This window comes from Condylura cristata, unplaced genomic scaffold (genome assembly GCF_000260355.1).
Source record: "Condylura cristata isolate star-nosed mole 26May11 unplaced genomic scaffold, ConCri1.0 scaffold00010, whole genome shotgun sequence".
Lineage (NCBI taxonomy): Eukaryota > Metazoa > Chordata > Mammalia > Eulipotyphla > Talpidae > Condylura > Condylura cristata.
This window is the reverse complement of record NW_004567111.1, coordinates 45,473,729-45,498,835: the sequence shown is the minus strand read 5'-3', so window position 1 is coordinate 45,498,835 and position 25,107 is coordinate 45,473,729. Positions and strand designations below refer to the sequence as shown.

General features: G+C 35.6%; 1 protein-coding gene across 1 annotated transcript in view; it reads right to left on the bottom strand.

Moving 5' to 3' along the window:
• The window catches only part of RFC3 (replication factor C (activator 1) 3, 38kDa), a 66,299-nt gene extending 43,355 nt beyond the window's left edge, over positions 1–22,944 (bottom strand). Inside the window, exon 1 of the mRNA XM_012723181.1 lies at positions 22,875–22,944. The gene's annotated coding sequence lies outside the window, so the exon portion shown is untranslated. The remainder of the gene's footprint in view (positions 1–22,874) is intronic.
• Positions 22,945–25,107: the final 2,163 nt, after the last annotated feature.

Here is a 25,107-nt window from a genome sequence, read left to right as displayed (position 1 = left end):
AAAGTTTTAAAATTTCTCATTTATATCCCCCATGAAAAATGAGAATACACTGAAACCGTTAAAACAAACCATAGGCTGCTATGAAAATAGAGCAATCATAGATGTAATTAAAAAATATTACTTCAAAATGAATAATTCAACAGAAGTGTTGAAAGATGCCCTTGAGAAAATCTCCCAAAATATAGAGCACAAGGGAAAAAAAAAAAGTAGAAAACCTGAATCACTACTTATTTACTCTGATATGTTTTAAAAAAGAAAATTATAATATAACTTGATTCTCCCGGTGGCTATCTTTGTAACTTTTAAGTAATACACCTAAATCTCTCTTGATTTGCAAATTTTCTTGATCCCCTGATTTAAAATGTGGATGTTTTTGACCCTTGTACTTTCTTCACACTCCTACAACCTCTCCCCCACCCATTTTCTTATAGCTGCTATCAAAAAACTTGGTGTAAGCAGAGTAGGTAAGTGTAATGTGAGTTACATTCTCTTTCTTTCAGATCAGTGAGTTATGATGATCAGAGATGCTGCTCATAATTTTTTAATCAAGAATTAAAGGTACTGACTTATTGTCCAGTGTTATAGTGGTAGTCAACAAATACTGTAAAGTACAATTTTTCATTTAAATTTAAAATTATTATTTATTAATTTTTACTTTTCCAGGGTCTAGTGTTCTATGTTGTCGGTATGCTTTCACTAGATGCATATATAGATTTTGTAAAAATGAAAATTTTGTTTTGTCAAGACCAGATGACTCATCAGCTTTTTCACACAAGCTATAGGTCATGCAGGTAAGTTATGCATTTAGGAAGTATGTGTTTGAAAAAAGGGATTCCCATTTGTTCTGGGGGAGTTAGCTGGAGTGGATGATAGGAAGGGAAGGAAGAGCAGATAATAGGTCAGCAGGTATTCAGCCTCAAATATCTGGTGAAGTGTCTTAAAACTGGCAAGAAGGTGAGGATTTTAGCCCCAGGCTCACTTGTTAAAAACTACTGAAGAGAAACTACAAACCAACTGAACAGATGAAATGCTTTTTTAAAAGTTTTTTTTTTTTTTTTTGGTTTTCTCCCAACACTTTATTTATCTGGCACAGCTTTCTGATGATGACCAATAATAAATAAATAAATAAATTTTATTCTAAGGCATTACAGCTCATAAAAATTACTGTCTCTACAACACTGAGGTATGCATATATACCTTTAAATTATTTCTCTTCAGAAAACAAACAAACAAACAGATCTTTGCCCACAACAAACATCTGTTGCTTGCCCACACAAAGCTATTCTATTCCACACCAGCAGTTCAATTTATTGGCTCGCACACAGGAACCCTTTTTTGTTGTGTATTTCTTACAGTTCTCCTCATTAGAAGTAATGACCCAGAACTGTCATGTCATCATGAGGAAGAAATTACATTGTGACTGCCAGGGAACTCAAAATGACATACAGATGCATCATGCATACTTTGGAAAAGTGTCATCTGACCCCTTGATTAGCCCACCCTTCTTTGATTAAACACTCATAAATGACTAAGTGATACAGACAAGGATTAAAAAAAAAATCTGCTGTAAGCTAAAAGGAAATAAAATTCAGGGCCCATCCTGGCAGAAGAAAAAAGCATTCAGTAGAATTATTAACTCCTCTCCCACTTCAATTATGTGTCCAGATTGAAACAGTGAGATCTTCCTAGAAACTATTGTTGACAAATGTAAATGGAGCCTCCTCTCAGATTTTCAGTGCCTTACCTCTAGCAATGTAAGTCTCTAAGACATACAACTTTTCTATAAAGCATTCCTTCTGCATTTATTCTTATGCTGGATCAAAAGTAAACTAAATCTATAGAATTCTTTTTAAAGAAATTATGAATAAATACTAATGAAATTAAATCTTTATTAAATATTTCTTCACTTAGGTAATGCCATTTTGAAGACTGACAAGAAGAATCATATCATTTTTCCTGTTTGTCATCTGGTTGATTAGATATGTTGGTTCGTACCTTGCAGCCAGTGAGAGCTAAATTGGTCTATAATCTAAATTATTCTAGGTATCTTGAGCTAGGTACAGGTAGTAGCTAACTTTGAAATTGATGTATTGTACTCTCGCTTCTTTCCTTCAATAATAGTTGTCAGATTGTGACCTGTGATCAATTATTTAGAATGGATTAAATTTAAATAAGAAATATATGAGAAGAATGAAATTGTACTATGTTTTTCTATTAAAATTGACAAAAAAAACTGAATTTTTTGTGTTATCTCATCATCCCCCCCCATTTGTTCCTCCAAGGTTTTAAGTAAAAATTATACTTTTGCCACTGTATATTCACAGAGCTACCAGTATTACTGAATGCTTTGCTCTTAAGTGTTCACCATAATTGAACAAAATGTCAGCAAGCCATTTTACATCGGTGAACTTAAAAAAAAAAAAACAACAACACAAAACCAAAAGCTCACATTGTGTGGCATCTAGACATGATGAATAGCTTTAAAGAATAGTGGCCAGAGATACATTATCATGAGATCAATTACTATGAAGTAATGGTAGCACTTGACTGTCTGTTTCTGGGAAACTAGATGAATCACAAAGTTGGATAAGAATAATGGGCATAGATTTCTTACCAATTTCAGGTTCGAAATGAAAAGGAGATCAGCTCTTTCATCTTTCATGGAAAAGAGATGTTTTAAAATGCCATTCTGCAAAAGAATGGATTTTATATACAAATTCTAAGGAAACTGACTTGCAACTTCAAGAAGTATTATGGGTTAATTTTTAGGCTAACAACATTCCTCTTAAACAATTTTTCTTTCCCTTCCCAATACCATCACAAAAAAATATTTGCATAAAGTTGAGATTCATACTCTAAGATATTCTAATGTACAGACTTGATAAGGGAAAAATATTTGTATACTAAACCCTGTTCTTTTCTAGCCAGAAGGGAAGAAGGAGTTTAAAAAATATAGGCTCTGGAGTTAGAACTGGCTCAGTATGTGATTCTTTGACTTATTAGCTATGTGACCTTCACCAAGTGACCTACCATCTTTTCACGTCAGTTTCTTCATCTTAAAACTGAGCAAAACACTAATATCTAGAGTATAACAATTGTGAGCTAAGCTATTATACCTGAAACAAACAAACAAACAAACAAAAAAACCTAGCCAGGTTCTTGGCTCCTACTGTTATTAACTATTTTAAAAATCCATTGTTTCATCTGTTAAAGGATGATAATTATTTCGCCTATCTTACCATGTTGTTTTGAACACGAGGAAAGATAAAATATTTACTGTATTGCTAAGTACATAATAAGACCTTGATAAATATTAGCTGTTTTTATTACTCTGCTCTTCAACAAAACACCAATTATCACACCGAATATGGCCTCTGCAGAACTTCAGAAACACTGCCATCTAGCGACGCATCTAAACTGCCAATGTTTCTCCTATTTAGATGCTCTACTTCTATGACCTTTTATTCTTTCTGGCTTGTTAATGAAATTGGCTCTTGTCAGTTTTTTAAAGGCATACTTTGCAAAGGTTGGTCACTGCTGGCCTCTGCTGTCTGTCATGGTCAGGAAGCTGTGTACAAAAGAAAAAAAAGCCTTTGGCAACATTTGTCTCCAGCATTCTCAGGTGCTAAAAATCCCATTTACTTTCTCCTAACTGTTCCTGTTGATTCAACCACAAAGACAGTATTTCCATAAGCAAACTCAATATGAACGACAATGAAAAATAAAACCTCAAAGCACCAAGAATTAGCCACGTCATTATTCCACATTGTCACAGAACAATCAGGTCTCTTTGGGGCAGTAGGTAGTTAAAAAAAATGTACAGAACAGCCATGGTAATTAAATGGCAGGTCATATGTGACTGGAGGCCAGTGAACTCAGGATTATCTCAGCTAAGCAGAAATGCACTCCAGTGCTGCAGAAAACACCAGCTCCCAGTGGCATACATGTGTTCATAAACTAGAACAGAAATTGTCCTAAAGCAAACTCAGCAGGTTGGACATCATCTAAAGAGCAAACACGGAAATGTGGTAAGTAAGAGTGACCTTTGTATCATATGCTTGAATGTCAGCTGTTACATTTTCAGAGTCTTGCTGCTTTTTGCAGGCAGTTACAATTTTGTAAAGAATTGCTCAGTCTCTGAATATTGAAGAAACTATAATAAAGACTCTTCACAATATTTTGCCTCAATTATTCTTATAATAAAAACAAAATGTCCAAGACTGAAGATGAAGAAGGAGATTGAACTTCCATTGCTTAGGTTTCCATTTCCACTTACTTCTTGATTTTCTGGTTTAGGATCTTGGTCTCTAAATCTTTATTCCATTCTCACTTCTCTTCAGAAACATCAGTTGACCTTTGAGTTCAAATTTTCTAGCAAACTTCTCATTGAACCAAACAACAACTTCCTCAGTATTTATAACATTGCATTACATTGTGTATCTGATGATTTGATTAATAACTCTTGTCTACACTTGACAGTAGTTCCATGAAAGCAGGACCCTGTTTTTGCCTAAAATTATAAGCCCACACTTAGAGTTAGCATGGGCTTGACATAACGCAGGTCTGAATGAATGAGAAGTGGAGGTCACCCACTATTGACAATTACTGATCTCCAGAGCTAAATCTGTCACTAAAAAGAAATGGAGATAGCCTGTGGTAAAAGAGTTTTGGACTGTATGCTAGTTAAAAAACAAAACAAAACAACAACTTTCAGAGATCAAGGATTCACAGGTAGAGAAACTGGGACCTCAGTGCAAAGGAGGGACAACATTCATTTTGTCAGGAAGAGTGGTCACACTCTTCTGTCTCTCTAAAGTCAGGAACCCCATTTAGTATTTATTTTTGGGGAAAATGACTAAATACTCCAAAAGCACACTTTGAATTTGATTTAAATTATTCAAATTCAATATTGTATTACTCAGACCAAAGCAGTTGATTTACCAATCTCTCCACCAAGAAAGGTAATTAAATTCAATTTGTAGGTTTGATAAAGATAACAGTTCATGCAGAACATTGACTGCTTCCAGATCAACATCCAACTTATCTGCAAGTCAGGGTTCACTACTTTGACAGATGGGAAAAAGGCACAAAAATCATAAAAAACAATGGAGAATCTCAACAAAATAAATGTTTCAAGAGTATATATATAATTTCAATTACAGTTTTACCTTTAGGTTCACAATCACAAATTGGCCTATGCTATTCTTAATTATATTGTCAAAAATTCATGAAATATTTTTAGTATGATAATATGGAAAAGAGGAATAAAAGAAATTGTGCTTTTGTCAAGGAGATTACATTCTACTTTCATGAGTAGCTTGTTATATGTACTTTTGTAAAAAAAAATTGACTTCATACCTCAAAAAATAACATAAGCTATCTTCAGAATATTTCTGGCTTAGAGAAATATTAATGTTTTTTTAGGTAGGTCAAAAGACTCATGAAAAAAATTCTGATGGGCCTAAAAAATGCCATCAGGATTATGGGATATGAAAAACTCTATTGATGTCAGCCTAATGAAATACTTACAATAGGGTCAGATAGAATTCAGAGTGTAATTAAACATCTGAAGGAATACAATGACATTATAGTGGTTAGAAACCAGCTTTAAACTCCCTGGTTAGCATATCCATTGAGTAATGTCCAAAATAGTTGCAAATAAGTTTCAAACCATATCTATGAATATACATATATATGTACAAAGACTGTACATATACATAAATACATTTTAGGAAAGAAATCTTGTTAAATAATCAAGGCAGGCCCTTCTACTACACTGAGACCCATTATATATTAGCTTCCAAAGAATTAAATCCATTAATCATATATACTCTTCTTTAGTTTGTTTTACTGTGAATGTACTCAGAAAAAAGACTTCAGGAAGTCACAGTGTGTTGTCTGAGGTTCTAGAATTTTGAGTCTTACATTTCATATCTGAATTATAAGATTATGTGCCATTTCTACAACATGCACGTTCTTTTTTTGGGCAATTTTTACTAGAATTTTTATCTTTATTATGTGGTGGCATTTTATATTGAGCTAGGAACTGGACTCTTGCAAAAAAAGTGTTTTCTAAGCCATATGTGTGTTCAATTTGCTCTTTGAGACTAACAGTACTAAAGTCACAACTGATGTACTTTACAGATTAAATGAAATTGCTTCAATATAATGACCTCAGCTTATTCATTCTGAGTAATACAGCTTTTTAAATTTATATTTCAGTATCTATTTTACATTATCACCACATCTTGGACTATCAATCACTTGTGCTGTTTCAGGGGGACAAAAAGGAAATGTGTTAAGGTTCAGTGATGATAAAGAAAATATATTGCGCATATTCTTTCCTTCCTTTCCTGTTTCAGAAAGTCAAACTGACTAAAATAAATGGAAGTAGAAGACAGGATTGGCATTAAAGAAATAAAATTACTATCCTGTCACCCTACATTGGAAAACTCCGTTAAAATTTGAGTTCTAACCAATTCATTAAAAGACCAGGCTTTCTCTTGGGCTTACAATGCTTACATGCTTACAATACACATGAATATATTATTAAAAGACCATATATAATCTAAATTTGAGTAAGAGTAAATGTAACATAACTACACTAAAGAAATGGTTTCCCTACTCCCCTCCAAATAGGTAATCTGATACACTTGTATGTTGAAATTTGTTCTAAAATATAACACTAGGAATTTGTTCTAAAATATAGCACTAGGAATTACTTACTTTAAAAAAATTTCTCCTGAGTGTATGAGAATAGTAATTTTTTTTTAAATTTGCATTTGTCTATGCTTTCTTTATGAGAAAGCAAAGGGTAAATTCTCAGTTATTATCTAAGAATATCCCCAAATGAGGTTAATTAACCCAAAGGTAAGTCTATACTTATCTCTAAGATAGCCCTGATCATCCTACCATAGCAATTGCTTTTGAGCTCTACTTCTCACTGAACTCCTTGAAGACACGCACAACACTGCAGTAAATAGAATGAGATCAATAAAGATCTGTTCAATAATAATCGTCGTAACATATATATGAAAGAAACTTAGAGAGTCAATTAACTTTTTAAAACATCAGTAACAATATTTATTAGATTTGTTTAAAATCATCTTACAAAAATTTTATTTAAAAAGTCTACCTGCTTGCCCTCCCTGGTGGCGCAGCGGGTTAAAGCACAGCAGTCAGAAGCTTAAGCCACTTCCTCATGAGTTTGATCCCCGCCTGCCCTGGAGGTGATCACATGGCACTGCAGACCTCTCCTGACCCGCCCGCTGCTCCCCTCAGCAGTGTACTTCATCTATCAGCCTGTTCTGCTCCCCACCATGTCTCTGATGAATCCTCTCACCCTCTGCATCTCTGGCCTGTACCCCAGTTCTGTATTAATAAATAAATAATTCTTTACAAAAAATAGTCTTTCTGCTACATATGCTTTTGTTATTCTTTAAAATCAAGTATATTTTTACTTATATTTAGGACTCCTCAAATATTTTCTTACTCTATTTAAGTTTGGTGTTATCTGCTAAGGAAACATGATGTGTTAGTCAAAATTTCTACCTCCAAACATTAGATATGCAAATAAGTAATAATAGCACAACAGGAGAAGAGTAAAATCTTATACTTAGTAATGGAGAAGAAATCAAGTCTGATCAGAAAAGTCTAAAATACTTCCTGACAAAGGTGATATCTTAAGGATGATGAGTGGGTGATTCATGAGTGCAGAGTGAGGAGGGATGAGGAGAGAATCATCCTGGGCAGACAGAAAATGTGCACAAGTACAGCCACATGGAACATCATGGAGAATAAAGTTAGTGATGCAGGCAAGGCAAATATTATGTAGGTTCCTGTAGGACTCTCTTAAGACACTGGCACTCAATTCTATAGTAAAGAAATTTTAGCATGAAAGGAAATATTCATATTTGCATTTTAGGACTGTCATATTAGGGACAGGAAAAGGATCAGAGGTGATTATAAAGCAGGAATTTAAAAATAAGTGCTGGACAACAGAGGGAACTTGGCAGAGGAGGTGAACCCAGGGCAAACAGAACTTGGAGATAATGGATGTGGGAGGTGCCGAACTAACACTGGACTATATCCATCTTATCTGCATTTCTGAAATTCTCTGGACAAGTTCTGCACCTCAGCTTCTCAATAGAATAAACTATGGAGTGGTTTAAAACCTCACAGTCCACATCTATGAAATGAAAATCTCAGGAGATAGGAGCCAATATCATGTGGGTAGTCAAGACTAAGAACAACTTGTCTAGACAGACACTCCTCACCAGTTATTTCTGGAAAATGAGAGCTTAAGTGATACATAAAAAGTCACAGATATGGGCCCTCCCTGGTGGTGTAGTGAGTTGAAGCACAGCACTGAGAAGCTAAAGCCACTTCAGCATGAGCTCGATCCCCACCCCAGAGGTGACCCACATGGTGCAGCTCCACTCAGCAGTGTACTTCATCGATCCCCACCCCACAGGTGACCCACCCTCTGCTCCACTCAGCAGTGTCACTCAGCCTGTTTTGCTCCCCACTCTGTTTCTGGTGAATCCTCTCACTGCACGTGTGCCTCTGGCCTGTAACTTCAGTTCTGTATGTACAAATACATAAATCATAAAAAAAAGGTACAGATAATAGGAAACAGAATACAGAATAACGTACTAATACAGCAACAATATTTGTTGACCATCACCAACAAACCCGATCCATGGTATTTATTCATTCACATTCCTGCACATGCAGTATTATGCTAAGAAAGAGATCTGTCCCTTTCTTGAGATGATAAAACTCTTGATTATGACAAACTAGTTAAAACACCAAGGACTATAATAAAAAATAAAATCAAGAGCAGAAGCATTTGCTGAAAGAATATAGGAATTCAGAGAAGTAAGTGTTAACTCTGGAAAATGTCACTCCAGGAATAGACAAGTCTCATAAAATGGAAACTTGAAGTTATGAGTTTTTTAAAAGGCATGAATGGCATTTCATGATCTTTCAGAAAACATTCTAATTAATTCTGACAGGTATGCATATAAGTCACTTAGACTTGCTTTTACTGAGCAAGATGAGATTCATAGTATATTTACAGCCCTTGTACAATTTTAGTTATAAACCAAAATGTAAATGTAGTCATTTCCAATGCATGGAAACCTTAGGTCAATTAGGAAAAAACATAATTAATAGTGAAGCAAAATAAGATATTAAAAAATTCACATCACTCTGAAGAACACTTGAAGTATATTCTGCAGTAAATAGACAATCTACTTTCAACTGGCATCACAGTAAATATTCATTGTGTCTACATGCAAATTAATACAAATTATGTATATAAATCTACAAATTATGTATATAAATATAAATTTAATTAATATTCAGGAGTTTATTTTGAGAAAAGGGCCAATTTTCCATTATATCACAACTATTGGTCATCCAATAACCATCATTTTTTCATCTCACCTTCCTTTTCATGATTCTAATTTGAATTTCACCTCTCCTATGGTATTGTTCACATTTAGGTGTGGGTCTTAGGTATCTAAGTGCAATCTACTGAACCACAGACTTGCAGAAACACAATAGTGCCTAATAATAGTGAATAACAATACTCCCTACAACTGACAGGACTGGTCTTTTCTGTTCTACTCAAAATCTGCAGTAAATTGCCAAATACAGTGGGAGAGGCAGCATGAAGAGTGAATAACTAAAAACATTAACTCTGGCCACAGATACGCAGTTTCAAATCCTTTACCACAAGGTGATTTTAAGCAAATACTCATCAGCTGTGTTTAAGTTTCTTCATCTCTAAAATCAGAATAATAATATTGTCTAACTGTAAGGGTTGTGGCAAAGATAATTCAATTAATAGTAGTTGCAATGTGTTTATAACAGTTCTTTGAACACAGGACATACTGGAAAGATACTGGATATTGTGACTTTACATAATAAGAAATATCTATTGTTTTTTTGTTCTTGGTACTGGTACAGACTTTCTGAAACACTGAACTATCATGTGAGGAGAACATATAGGTGGCTTTGGTTATGTTAACTAAGTGACTTTCCCGAAACAATTAAGGGTCAGGGCTGGTTGTCAATGGAGACAACCATGTGATTAGAGGTTGGAACTTTCAGTCCCACTTCATGACTTTCAGAAAGGCTGGAGTTTGAATATAATCATCCATGGCCAATGTCTTCATCAGCCACACCTATGTAATGAAGCCACCATAATGACATAAAAAGACAGGATCAGTGAAATGTCTGTGTTGTGGGGAACATGAAGGTGTCGTTGCATCTCTTTATAATAAACCTATGATTTAGCAAGTAAAATGTCCCTCTGATTTCTGAAACTCCCTCTAACAAATTAATCAAACATATGATGGAGAATTTGAGAACCTCCAATTCATATAACTGGTTGGTAAGAAACACAAGTGACAACCTGGTCTTGCAATTATTGTCTAAAGGGGAGAGAAGGAATGGCTAGATAGGCAGTCTTGTAGAATGGAGCCATCTCCAGGTGGACAGTATCATGATTGAGTTGATTGTATGACATGCAATTGGTGTTGGAGAATTTCTTGGTGATTAAAAAAAAAAATACTGGAATTGCATGCAGAATCACAGTTATTATTATAGTGTATGGTAAAACCTGCAGTATATCATCAAACAATACCTATTAACTCTCTTTTGACCTTTATACAATTCTTTTTCTCTTCAAACTGACATGCAGATTAATCTCACATGATATATTCACTACCACATTTGTAGATTGTATTAACAATATCAAATATTTTTAAATGTTCTATTTTATTCTATGATTTTCAGGAGTGGGGCAGGTACATTTTTCAACCTAGAAATTATTATTATTTGTTCAAGTTAGAAGATCTGGAGCATTATATGTAATATTATCTAATAATACAAATAACTATCTCTTGCTTAAATGTGTCATCTACTAACGCACATATAGTTTAGACAAATGCAGTCCTTCTATAAGGACGGTGGTAACATAAACAAGATTATGGCAGTGCCTTTTAAGGAAAGTAACATTATTCTACCACATATTGAAAAAGTCCAGACATAACAAATATGTGCTTTACCATTGTAAAAACATCAGATTAATACTTATTTGAATTTAAAGTGACCCCTTCTCTAAGATCAATGTCCTCAAAAGAAATAAACCTAAAGGCTGTAAAGGATCTTAATGCACAGCCAAGGGAATAAAAATGTATGTCAACCACTGATTTATTAAGTAATTTCTGCAAAAGCTGTGCCTAGGAGATACATCACCAGAGCTGAGTTATTGGAGGAGAACTTCCCAGGCCAAACACACACAGCTCAGGCAGCCTGGAATTTACAACTTGCTGAAAGGAAGAAGGGGGAAAGCACTGTGGGAGAAAACCTACCATTCCATTTCAGTGGTTTGATAAATCATGATTCGTGGAAAGCTTCATTTCAAGTCCCCATGTTTTATTTTATGAGTTTATACTTCAACCACACATTCTGCTGAGAAAGCTGAAGGGACCTACAGAAGTTTTGACTCCTGGCTTTGGAAAGACAGAATGGACACAAACATTTTACACTGAAAGACTTTTGCTCCATAAGAAGATTGCTGCTCCTGTAGGCATTTATTAGAAAATGATAGTTTTTATTTTATTTGAAATGATAGTTTCCATATAATTTCAGTGCAAAGAGTTTTAAAGTTGAAGGGAAGCTTAGAGATCATCTAGTGACAGCTCTGGTTTTATGAAGAGTTGGAGACTCAGAAGCTTTGTGCATTGGCCAGAATCATACAGTCAGGTCCTGTCTTTTAAAGTCATAACTGGATTACAGTGTCTCAGGCTCAGACCGAGATTTTTCCATCTGCTTGATATACTGTGTTCTTCAATTAGGTTAGATTATACTATATATTGTTGCATTTTCTTGATAACCCATCTAATTCATTAGCTAAAACAACTGAAATACATAATGCAACAAAGCAGTGATATGCTAAGCATGTTGCTTATAATAAAAATATGGGGAGAAGCCTAAAATGCAGACTGCTCATCAATAAGCAGAGAATAATATTAAGTGGTTTGACAAAATATGTCAGTTCTCATCCAAATAACATAAAGCAATTTTGAGTGAAGAGAGGAGTCAATAAAAGCTATATGTGGAGATTTCTAACTCATTTGGTCTCACCTAAAATATTTACAATCTATTTCAGAAATCTCCCTTTATATTACCTTCTTCCTTTGATTCTCAGAACTTGTACTCAGTTAGCCACATATATTTCTGTCAGACCTACTATGCTCCCTTTCATCCTGTTCTCAGAAACAAGCAAAGGAATATTCTAAATGTGCTTGAAGTTGCAAAACAAAATTAACTAAAGAAAAAAAATTAAGATATCTACCAAAGATTAATTATTCAATACAAGATACTAAGAAAGAACACTAACTGAATACCTACCTACCTACTTACATGGATGTAGATACAGAGATAGATATACACCTTTATGCAGAGGTGCATGTGCACGTGTGTGTATAAAGCATCTCCCTTGATTTTAGCATGGTTCCTGGAGCACAAAGCAGCCACAGCACAAAAACTTCTCTTTGATTTTGGAAACTGAACTAATTAAGACTATTTAGAGACTCACAAATTCTTGCATAGGACACCCACCCAACAAATAGTGAATGAAAATAATGTGTAATGGTTCTCTGCATAAACCACAAAGTAAATCTTGAGTCAAAATGACTTTTATTTAATTTTGCATGCTACAGCACCAAGGTCCAGTTTTTCAAATAGTTTGCCTCTGATGCAAAGTTATAAAAATTTTCCTCCCTTCAGAAAAACCTGAGAATCAAAGAGGTGCACTTTGGGCAAATAGAAAAGGCAGAACCTGGCTGGACAGATTTCAGAGACCAAAATATTCGGACCAATGCTAGTATTTGAAAGTATACTTGTGATGAAGTATTCATGCAAACTAAACGAACCAACAAAAATGTGCCCTTTTCTTATTATGTAAGTATTGAATTTCATTTTAGAGTAATCACAAAATAATGATAAAAAAAGAGGAAAATAAAAATAACTCATAATCCTATCACTCACTGAAGTGCCACAATCCCTTTACCCCATACATACTTGAAAGAAAAAATGGAATTGTAGACCATATCTTAAATTTTATGACTTGCTTTTCTTGTTTCTCTCCAAATACTAAAATAGTCTCCCTTTACATCATTTTACTTTATTTTTATTACAGGTTTCTTGATAATGAATTAAATCATTATATCTACTAGTTTTAGAGTACTATTAACCTTTTCTTTCCTTAAGCATTAATTGTTTCAGACTATCATTTGAAATTCTAGATATTGGCAAATGTTGAAGAAGAGACCATTACATCACACTTAGTAAAAAAGTAAATCTTTTTAAGCTGTGTTTGAGGAAGAGTGATACTAAAATAAAATTCCACTAATGCTGCCAATGCTAGTTATTATCATTTTGTTTAATCTTTGGAAATCTACAGCAAGAATTCAGCAATGAGAGGGTATTGGTAAATTTAAGTCCTCTTATTAAATAGTACTATTTAGTGAGAATGTGTTCATGGGAATGAGCATCTGTGGTATAACAATTACTCTTTGGATCTAAAAGCAGGTATCAACTGGTCACTGGTCTCAAAAACCTTAAATCAAGGCAGGCCAGCTGAAAATCACTAAGTCTCCAAAGAATCAAGAAGTGAGAACTTGGGAGCAGCTGTTTTAAAGAGATGGGAATAGCACAAAATATGTGGTAAGAATTCACCTACACCTGCCACAGGATCAAATTTATTCAAATGAAAGCCTTGGGCTACTGAAACTCATGCTTATTTGGCTGCGTTGAGCAGGTGGTTAGCGGGCTGGTTAAATTTGCAATAAATGGCCCATGTCTACATAAAGGAATAATGGAGCAGTAATTTTTCCTTGCTAACACTCAGTTACTGTCCTGTGAGTGAAACAATAACAGTGGGCTCTCGTCCATCCACATCTTTGTAATGATCTCTTCTGTGGAAGCCGCTGACCTGTGATTATGCAAGAGCACCTTGTTTTTTTTTTTTTTGTTTTTTTTTTTTTTGGTCAAGTTGGGTCACAGTGTTCTTTGCAGGTGTAAGGCTCATCATAATCCTTTATTCTTGTGCTGAGGTTTTTTTTTTTAAACAAGATTAAAAATGCATGTGTACCACACATCATCAATCCCCAATGTCAGTTAACTGAACTGTGTGTTTGTGCAGCTGCCCACTTCTGAGACTCCCTCTTGGGAAGGAGGCAAAGGTTCTAAATGTACTTTCCTGCAAATCAGTAAATAGTTCAGCCTGAATTAAAAAAATAATAACAATAAATAAAAGCTTTTGATTCAATAGCCTTGCCAACAGGGGCATTGCACACAATGGCCAGTGAAAAGATTTGTTTCAGGCATACTCTTGGAAGTAACAGTGAATTATTGGAATATAAGAGGTATTTATTCTTTAAAGAAAACAAGTTTTGCAGGATTGCAACACTGTGCCTGGTTGTATTTCAAAAAAAAAAAAAAAAGGTCAACAGCAAAATCTGGACATAATCCATTTTGTAGTGTATCTTTTCAGCTGGAAATTGAAGCGCCTCCCTACCCTGGGGAATTTCCTTTTTACACTGCTGTGAGATCACCACCTACTTCCTGCCTGAAGGTCTCCTGGAGGTGCTTCAGGCCTTTGCCCCACTTCCTCTAGCTCAGCAACTAGCAACTACAGTTAGTAACATTTCTATTAACTGATCTAATAAAACTTTAAAGTAGTTAAAGATGAGGAAGCAACTCTTTATGAACCAGTGACTTGTGTGGTTCCCATCTTTTCTGAGGGGCCACCACACATCTTGTACTTTTATTCTTGTGGGAAGAAACTTCCCTGAAGGTCAATCAGCAATGGGTTGTAGGGCTCTCAGCAACAAGCTTTGTGACTGAGAATTTCCTATCATATTCCTATCCTGTTTAGCAGGAAATTTCCACCACAGTGTTGATGGTGATTTGACATGGGGAGGAAGCTGAATGAGTGCCCACCACTGAGCTGTCCCAAACTCTGTCACCATAGTGCCAGTTTCTGTCAAAGAGCTTCCCATTAAGGTTAGTTTCTGTGTTTGTCAAGTTTGAGGTTGGAAGTGAAGTCTGTTGATTATGAAAGATCAAGCCATTTTCCTCAAAACACCCCTGTGTTGGTGGAGATGTAAGGAGTTTTATGCTCATGAACCATAGCTCCTCTCTAGCCAAGTCCTGTTTCACAATGAATTCCTGAGTTTTCTACAGGAAAACTATTTTTGACCCTATTATTTTTTCACTTCTTAATTTGCTCATTCAACAAATATTTATTGAGCTGCTGAACACTTTTATAGCACAGTAAATGAGACAATATTTCTAATTGTCCCTTTCCCCTTTCCCTCCCTGAGACCGTACAACATAATAGGTACTCAGGTTTTCTTCCTTTTAAGCTAAGCTAACCTCAGCTTGGGGTTGGCAGCCTGGGAGGACACGAGCCTCCCATACATTTGGAAGGGGGCTTACAAGAAGATGTGGTTTCAACACAGACTAAACGGATGATGGAGGCCAGTTTTACTGCAGGTATGGGGACTGCTATAGCTGGGTCTTGCAGAGAGACAGAGATATAACTGAGTTGTGGAATTAGAAAGGTGATTTGCAGCAGCCCCAGGCTAGGTTCATATAGTTCCTATAAAATCAGTGTGGTGAAACTTGGGCGACCAAAAATGTACAAGGGAGTATCTGCTAAGCTTGACAGAGAAGGATTAGCAGGTTCAATATTCACCATCAGGAAGTGTTAAGTTTAATAGGAAAATGTCTTCATTCAGACTGCTATAACAAATTAATGTACACTGGGTGGCTTATAATAACAAAAGTGAACATACCACAGTTCTGAATGCTGAGAAGTCCAAGATAAAGATGTCAATAGATTCACTGATGAGAACTCGATTTCTGGTTCATAAATAGCTGTCTTCTTTGTGTCCTTACATGTATAGCATAAGGGACAAGGGAGCTCTTGGGGCTTCTACTCCTATTCATAAAGTTTCTACCTTTCTGCTTCAACCACTGCCTAAGGCCCTGGCTCCAAATATCATATTAGGGGTTAGGTTTCAACATGAGTTTGGTGGGGGAAAGAAGGAATACAGAAATATTGAACCTAAGGCAGAAAAATTAGACCTACTTGGAAATCAATCAATTAGATTTTTGGTAAGTACTAAAAAGGTGACTTATAATGTGCCATTAAAATAAATAATGGCAACTTAAACTGGGGGAGTAAGAAAGACTGAACTAAGACCAGAGAGGTAAGGAGTTACTAAGTCTGGAAAAGGAGCCATGCATCCCAGGAAGGGAAGCAACATATGCAAAGGTCCTGGGAAGAGGGAGTTTAGCCTACTGAAGAAATGGAAAGATCTAATATGAATGGAATGCAGCAAATGAAAAGTTACAGGGCAGGAAATGAGATCAATGAAGGTATAGGACCTGCTTCACAGATCTAACACAAATCCATGGGGAGATTTAGGAGGTGACTAACAATCAAATTTGTCCTTTTAATATATTACTTTGATAGAATGTGAAAAACAGATTGAAACCTGGCAACATTTAAACTACAAAAATAAATTAGGGGGCCATTAATACAATCAATACAAGATTTTGTGATGGCTTGAACTAGAGAAGTGATACTGTACAAGAAGAAGTTGTAAAGTATTTTTAAAATAAGTAGATTATTTTGGTGACTAGACATAGGAACACAAGGAAGGAGATATTAAGAATAACTCTTGTCTGGTATGAGTTGAATTCTGTCCCTGTCCCCTCCCCCCCACCAAAATCACTGTTGAAGTTCTAATACACTGTACCTAAGAATGAGAATGTATTTGCAAATTGAGTTACAAATGTAGTTAATTAAACTAAAATGAGATCACACTAAAGTCAGGTGACTTATAGAAACTGAGTGTTTCACAGTTCTGGTGCCCTTATAAAGGGCAAAACATGGACACAAACATGTACTCCAGGAAAACTTCATGTGGAGATGAAGACAGAGATCGTGGTCGTGTATTCACATTTCAAAGGCTAGGGAAGAAGCATGGTGGAGCTCCTCAGGACTCTAACAAGTGACCAACCCTGCTGATGCTTTGCCTAGTACTGGTTGCCTCCAGAGATGTGAGGCAATCAATGTCTATTTGTCACCCAATTTGTGGTACACAGTTATGACAGTTATAACAAACTAATACGCTATTGGTGTTCCAAATTGCGTGCCCAACGGGGCCCAAGTTGAAGAGCAAGAAGTAGGTAGGCCTGGAGATGACTTTCTTTACCTCCTTCACCCCTACCCGAACCTTTCCTCCCAAAGACCTTCAAAAAGTAAACTGAAGGATCAAAAGCACAGACTAGAGAATAACTTAGTTCTTCAGCCATCCATTCATCTAGTCATATCCATTCGACCAGCATTTCTCTGGAAATAAAACTATTTCGAGTGCTGGATGAAACTTGAAGTAATATCCACATGTATTAAAAGGCCATATTTGTTTGGGGGTGGTCAGGAAAATTATAGCCAAAATCTTGGATTCAGTTGAATAATGAGAAAATTTGGCTGACCTTCAAAAAACATTCCAAATAATAAAGGCTATTATTCTCAAAGAGATTCCCAGAGGTAATAGTAATAATCCCATAGTTCAAGTAATAGAAAATTTTGCTGGGCAAGACATTCAATAACACACTGGGGGGGAAAATCTCAAATTATAAATGCCAGTACACAAGATTACTTCATTGTTTCCATCTTTATTTTTTACAAAAGCTCTTTGTGAAGACTTCGCCACATGGGTGGCCAAATTATAACCAATGAATGATATAATCAAAAGGCCACGATTGTTCTTTTTTTTTAACTCCTATTTCTAACTTTCATTTGCATGCCTTATCTTCAGGCTTCCTTCTCCTTAGTATTTCCAGTTAAAATCCTCCACTTTGCAGTATTTTCCATTGTTGTCTTTGTACTTAAATAGGAGAATGGGAGTGTTAATTCAGATATGGCAGGTACAGTCTATGTTCACATATCTTTTATGTAACTGTGAAAGTAGTATTTCAGGTGCAAACTGCCAAGAGGATTTGCCCACCTCCCATGCTTTTAATAGTATGTTAGTATCACTTCACATTGTTAACAGGAAATTAGCAGCAATATAATCTTTACATATTTTCTTTGAAATGCTTATATTTTGTGCTGGTAGTTGAAAAAAAAATGAATTTAAGCCTCCTAGCTACTTTCAAATTTCATTGTAATCTATTTCTGCATTCCACTTGTCTGGAGTGGGGGTGGGTTAACCCTAGTGTTACTAATTAGTGCAAAACAGAGAATAAAGCAAGCTTTGAAAAGGTTGCCCTCTTCCAGCCAAACTGACTTATCAGCATGTATCCATAGATTACTGACCAACAAAACCAAGCTGCTCCTAGGGGAATGCCGGGACGAGTCCTCATCCAAAGGGACTTAGATGCTATAGAGCAAAAGAAAGGCTTTATTTTTCCAACATACACAACAGAAACACAAGGCTCAAAGGAAACATGGGTCTGGTGCGGTGCTTCCAAAAAAGCACACATTCTGTGGTTTTTAGATTAAAGGCTCATTTCTACCTAGAATGTTGCCAGGTATCTTTTAAGGGTCTCAGACCGGGAAACACAGTCTATGCATGAAATCATATCTCAAGTGATCTTTTACTCCTGGGAAATATTCCCAGAATCCACTGATCTTTTTATGAAATCCTAGTTCTTTTCCTCTAAAGTTCTGAGCATCTTTATCAAATTTCCTTCAAAGAAAATCATTTTTTTTTGTCTCTTGACAAAAAAATTTTTTTTGTCTCTTGATCAGAGAGAGATAGTGAAGGAGGCAACAAGAAGCATCATTCTTAGCAAGCAAATTAGACAAGGAAAGGGGGCAGTTTTGAGCACATAAGTTTTATGAACTCAGGAAGGTTTAGCATGTCATTGCTTTTAAATAGAAAAACATAGATAATGAGGTGTCACGTCTGCATACTGCTGTGTGTTTAAGGTGTATTACAATTTCCACTCTCTTTTCACCTCTCCAAACACATCCAGTAAAAGGAACCACATGCTTGTTTCTGGACCCTAATCAGCTAATGGAAGGAAGTGGGTCAGAGATCCTATAAGTATATGACTAGTGACATTGGGGTAAAGGTGTGCATTAGTTTCTTATGGCTGTGTAGCAAATTACCACAAACAAGACTCATCCAGTATCTCCCAGTTCTGCAGTTCTGTGGGTCTGAAACTGTGACATGGCAGTTTTCTCTGTTGAGTATCACAAGGCAAATCCAAGGTCCGCTGAGAATTTATTGGAAGGCTTTGCAAAGAAGCTGCTGCTGGGTTCATTCAGATTGTTGGCAAAACTCAGCTCCTGTGTTTGTAGGACTGACATCCCTATTTCCTGATGGCTGTTGTCTTACTAGCCATTCTCAGCTTTTAGAGACATCCTCATTCATTGGCTTATGACCCCCTTCCTTCAGCCTAACAACCAACAATGGTCGGTCAAGTCCTTCTTATGCTTTGGACTATCTGACCTTCCTTTCTATCCAATGTCTCTTGCTTTTCTCTTCTGTTGCATCTCTTTGACTATTTATTCTATCTTCTTTTTCTGTTTTTAAGAGTTCATGTGATCCCACTGGGTCTGTCAAGATAACCTCTAGTAACCTTGTTTCTATCTTCAATGTGCTTTTACAGCAATACCTAGATTAGTGTTTGATTAAATAAGCAGAGCATGGGGTTCTTGTAGGGACAGTTTTAGAATTCTCTACCACAGGCATATGATTGGAGTACAGTTTCAGGCTACCTGTGTGTGTATTAAACTCACTCTTACTCCTGCCCCAGTTTTATCGGGATATAATTGACATATACCACTGTGTTAGTTTAAAGGCATAAGTAGTTTAATGATTTAAGTTTAATATGAGGATTGTTACTGCAACTCATTTAGTTATTATCCATCATCTCATATAGAGTCAATAAAAAGAAAAATCAAAAAAGTTCCTTGTGGTAAGAATTCTTAAGATTTAGTCCTTTCACAATGTATGTAAATATCACACAACAGTATAAATCATAGTCATCAAGCTGTCCATGACATCCCTGGTTCTTACTTATCTTATAACTGGAAGTCTGAACTTTTACAAACTTATTCCATTTCCAATTCTTGCTGTCTTAGAGTTTCATCAGAGGCCCCAAAGATGGAGAACAAAACAGAAGGTGTCAAATATCCCCACATCCTAATGAATTGTTGGACACATGCTAAACAATTACAAAATAGGTTGACCCATCACTAACCTATCATTCACTACCATTCTATGAGAGAAGGGTTCACTGAGTGTTGTTATAACCGGAGAAGGGTCTACAGGAAGGAGAGCCTCAGTGATTGGGGGGAGGGGGGGAAAGGGTAGGGTGTGTGGGGGGAAATATGTCTTTCAGAACCCACTATGCAGCCCACAACAAAAACTTGGCTTCTATTAATTCATGAAACACCACAACAGATCAAAATCATGTCATCTAAACCATTCTATGCTTTCTATGCTTTATCCACTCCTTAGCTCTGAAAGAAAGTAGTGACCTGTAGCAATATAAGTTGGAAGAGGGAGCATATTTTAAATATTTAAGTAGAGTTTCTAATTATATGGGTATAACATTGGACTAGTCCAGACTGGAAGAACTATGGTTATTTCCTACAGTTTTTATCTAGGGGTAGATATAGGTCACAGGAAGCTTAAAAGAAAATAGTGGCAAAGAAAAAATATCTCTTCTTAAGTCAAACTTGTTTAATAAAATAGTTCATTTTATATGTTTCATTAATTATTGCCATCACTTATACTGGAATCATTATTTTAATTGTGATGAGATCATCTCTCAGCTTTCTTTTTACTTACTTTAATATCAATTCCTTTCATTGACCATCTTTGAGAATCTCCTGAAAATCATCACTGTGACTTCAATTCAACAAGGTAATTCCATATATTTTGACTCCAGTGTTTAAAGCCATTCCTTGAAGAAGGCTGAGCAAAATGACCTTTAAGGTTCTTTCTAGCTCAGCAGTTATCAAATGAATTGTAGTTTTCTCTATGATCTCTTTGCCTTAGTTAACAAGTCAGCTGTCAAATTAGACTTGAGTATGATAGACCCACTAATGGCTCTCTACCCTTAACAAGGCACATGGTTCCACACAGTAACAGCTCAGAGAACAAAAAAGCTTTACACATCAACTCCCATGAGCTTCTGTGCTTAACTCCATCTTCACTTCATCTTTTACCATACCCTAGACCTACTTTTTACAAATCTGCCAGGAAGTGCAGTTCCAAATGTAGAAAAACCCATTCACCCCCATCTTACTCTATCTGAAATACTAGAGGCCTCTTTGAGAACAGATGTCAGTGCAGTTTTGGAAACACTATATCATTGCTAGATATCCCAGAAGAATAAGCTTTGGAGAAAAGAGCACAGGCATCAAAGCAAAGCTCGATTTATACAGTACATCAAATTTTGAGAGCTATAAAACTGAGTGCAAATAGAATACTTTATGGTATATAAGTACATTTAAATTAAAATACTTTTTAATAGAATATGAAATTTAGAAATATGAAAGTGCTTTTTTTAAATTGCCCACAAATCAGTTTTTAAGGTGCTTAGGAGAATAAAAAAAAATGAAATGCAAGTGATTAATGAATTATGCTGCTAAAATTAATAAGTCAAAAGCCAATAACTACAAAAATAAGTAATAATATTAAGACAAAATTTCATAAACTGTACATGAAACTTTTTTCTATTACTTTAAGGTTATATCTTGTATAGACATATATTGTCATCTTTTATTTATTAAACATTATCATTAGGTGCAGTACAGATTTGGATGTGAGATCTATAGTACTTTTGCTGAGACATACCAGAAAAAAATAGGTGAGGTTATTCTTTTTCTCAATAAATAATCTTTCATAGAGAGACATCATACTAGGCTGCTCCTGTTCTGCCAGTAACTACCATTTAATGAGCAACTTGGATACATAGTCCTTGGTAGCTAGCGTATCTATTGTATTGAATCTTTGCCTCGTACCAGGTATTATTATAATTGTCCAATTTCAAAAGTGAATAAAACAAGTTCAAAATGGTTAAACAGTTCAGAATTTTACAGTCCACAGCTTCCAAACTAGAGCCTGAATCCTGATCCACCTGACAGTGGAGTCCATGATCTTTCCACTTCTCAGTTGAATACAAAACAAGTAAGATATTTCAATATTTCACAATGAAAATAAGCTAATGAGTTCCTTGTGTATGTGTCTTAAATTTTCAGTTAGAAAACAAAGCAAAGTAAAGGGTAAAACTGACCCACCAACAACCAAAGGCCCTGGAATGGCCTGGAAGAACTGATCAGGGCATTGCATGCAAGTGATTAACTAATATGCACAATGTACGTTACAACTTGCTAAACTAGAAATATTTCCCAAGAGCGTAGATGTGCACATTTTTAGCATCTTTGTCTCTTCAGCCTTGACTGTAAAACAAATTTTCACTTGAATGCCCTTGAAGTCAAATTGGACAGAATCAGCCCAACTGTATTCCTACAGCTCCAGGCTTCCTGACAGCAACTCACAGCTTTTCAAGTATCAGAAGGTGTTCAGGGTTCAGAATGACGGAATTGACTGCAGCTTACCAACAGCAAGTTATTTGTTTACTGTTCTGGCCTCTAGCACCGAAGTGGCACAGCCTTTAGCATGATTTAGAGTGTCTAATTAGAGCCTAGCCAAATAACACTTGACTTTCATCCCAGTTGAAAGGGGACTTAAAGCACAGACCCTGAAATGGTGTCATCTTCTGCAAATCAAAGTTGATTAACAATAAGATTGTCTCACCCTGGCATGATGCCTTTCATCTGAGCAAAACTGAAGTTATTCCTGGAAGAGATCCAGCTTTCTTTTGCTGTAGCAGTAGGGAGTGCTGATAGCAAGAGCAGAGAGGAAGGTCAAAGTTAGCATTTCAGTTTGGGCTGTGAGGAGGAAAGTGAGAGGATTAAATTAGTCCTATAAAATGGTTTTTCAGGTTCTGCTTGCCCATGGCACAGGATGACATCAGGGTGGGTGGGTCAGCAGTCACGCTTTCTCCGTCTAGCCAAGCAGGCACCACTTTATGGGCAAGCCCTCTGGAAATTGTTGATTTCATTAGTGGGTGTGGTTCTAGGCACTTTTCCCGCCTTTCTTCTGAAAACAAGAAGTCTATTCTTCAGTGTAAGAATTTTCAATCTGCAATCCATGGAAGTTTGCCACAGGTCTATGGCCTGTTTTAAAGTTCAGTTTAGATTATGAGGGCTTTGGTGGTGAATATGGTGTGGTAAATACATCCAAAGAGGTGTGAACCTATTTTCCTAAATCATATACAGTGTTGTAAATCAACATGACCTTAATAAAAAATGCTATACTTTTTTTTTAAAATAGTTTATGTTATGGGAATTTTTGCAAAGGATCCTCCCCTCTACACACACAGTTTACTTGAGAGAAAGGATAGTTTGTCAATATCTTCTCCCATCTTATACTTCATCATAGCCTCTAGAAGTGTACTATGATATAGTAAAGCCCATAGAAAGATGTCTTTTTGTACTTGACATACAGAAGAGTGTTGCTGGGCTTCCAGTGTTTTTCTTCATTACTCTCATTATATTTGTAATTATTTAGTCATTCATGTAGTCTTTTATATTTTTAATGTCACCACCCAGAAGTTCCAATGAGATAATGGAACTGTATCTGCAAAGTTTACACTATACAGATTCAACAGTTGGTGTGATTTTGCATTTATTGTATGATATATATATATATTATGTACAATGTATATTATATGCGATGTATCTCATTCATGATATAGATATCACTACATATGTCTATCATGCATGTATGCATCATGTATGTGTGTAAGTGTGTGTGTGTGTGTATATATATATATATCTCAAGCATAACAATGGCACCTGTCTCAACACAGGTCCAGGTTTAAAATTTTACTATTTGGTCAAGATTATGAAAAAAATTTTCAAACTGAAACTTGGTCTTTAAAAAATCAAAAACTTGAAACTTTAAAATAATATATATATAAAAAAAGATCAAGCCCACTTTGGACCAAGCCAGAGGAAGCTGGATTTTCTCTAACACTTGCTGATGAATTTGATGTGCTGGAAGTTATCTGAACATTCCAAAGACTGTTGTAGGTATTAATTCACTAGCCAGGCAATAAGAATTTTTAAGTTCTGCTACCACTTCTTTGATTTGCAAGAATTTGTTTTTAGAATCTAGTCACTGGATCAATCAGACATTCATACAACCATTATTTAAGTCACCAGCTCATATAGGCTAGGATGCACATTTTGCATCATAATTAGCCATCAATGAGCTAACAATGAACACTTTACCAACATGCACATTTGAACTAATTTAGTTTAAATACAGGTCTATTAGTTTATAGAATTAGGGGTTTCAGATCATAGAGACTCATGTTTTTTCTCCATCACAGCAAGGGGGTAACGTGGTAGGTGTCAGGAGTCAGCCATGCTGCTGACTCTGCCCAAAGTGCTGTACGCCACCGTGGTGGCCTTCTGGATACCCAGAGAGTTCGCCCAGAGAATATTCAGAAATCCTCATATATATTTAATGTGCTTCCTAGATTTTTGACTTGCTCCTTTCTTGTTTCTGAAGGCACACTTTTGGAATAAGAATATACTTCCTCTCCCTGTCCTACCTTGTCTATTGTAAGTACATAATTTTAGAAGTACAAAACCTATGAAACTAGACATTAAAAATGTTGCCCAGCCAAATATGTCACTTGTTTTATCTTTGTACCAAAAGGAGTATGCCTAATTAAGGGAGTTTTTTTTTTTTTCCTTTTTATTTGTAGTCACAATTTAAAGTTATTAACTCCACACAGTAAGGCATTTTTTTTAATGGATAATAATTTAGTGTGATTATAAATATACATAACACCATCAAAAGCCAGAGCTTTATTTAATGGTGTAAAACCACAGTAATTTCCATGAAAAATCAGGAACAATGCAAAGAGAGTCATTATTCCCACTTTATTAATATTCTATCTTAATATTCTTAATAT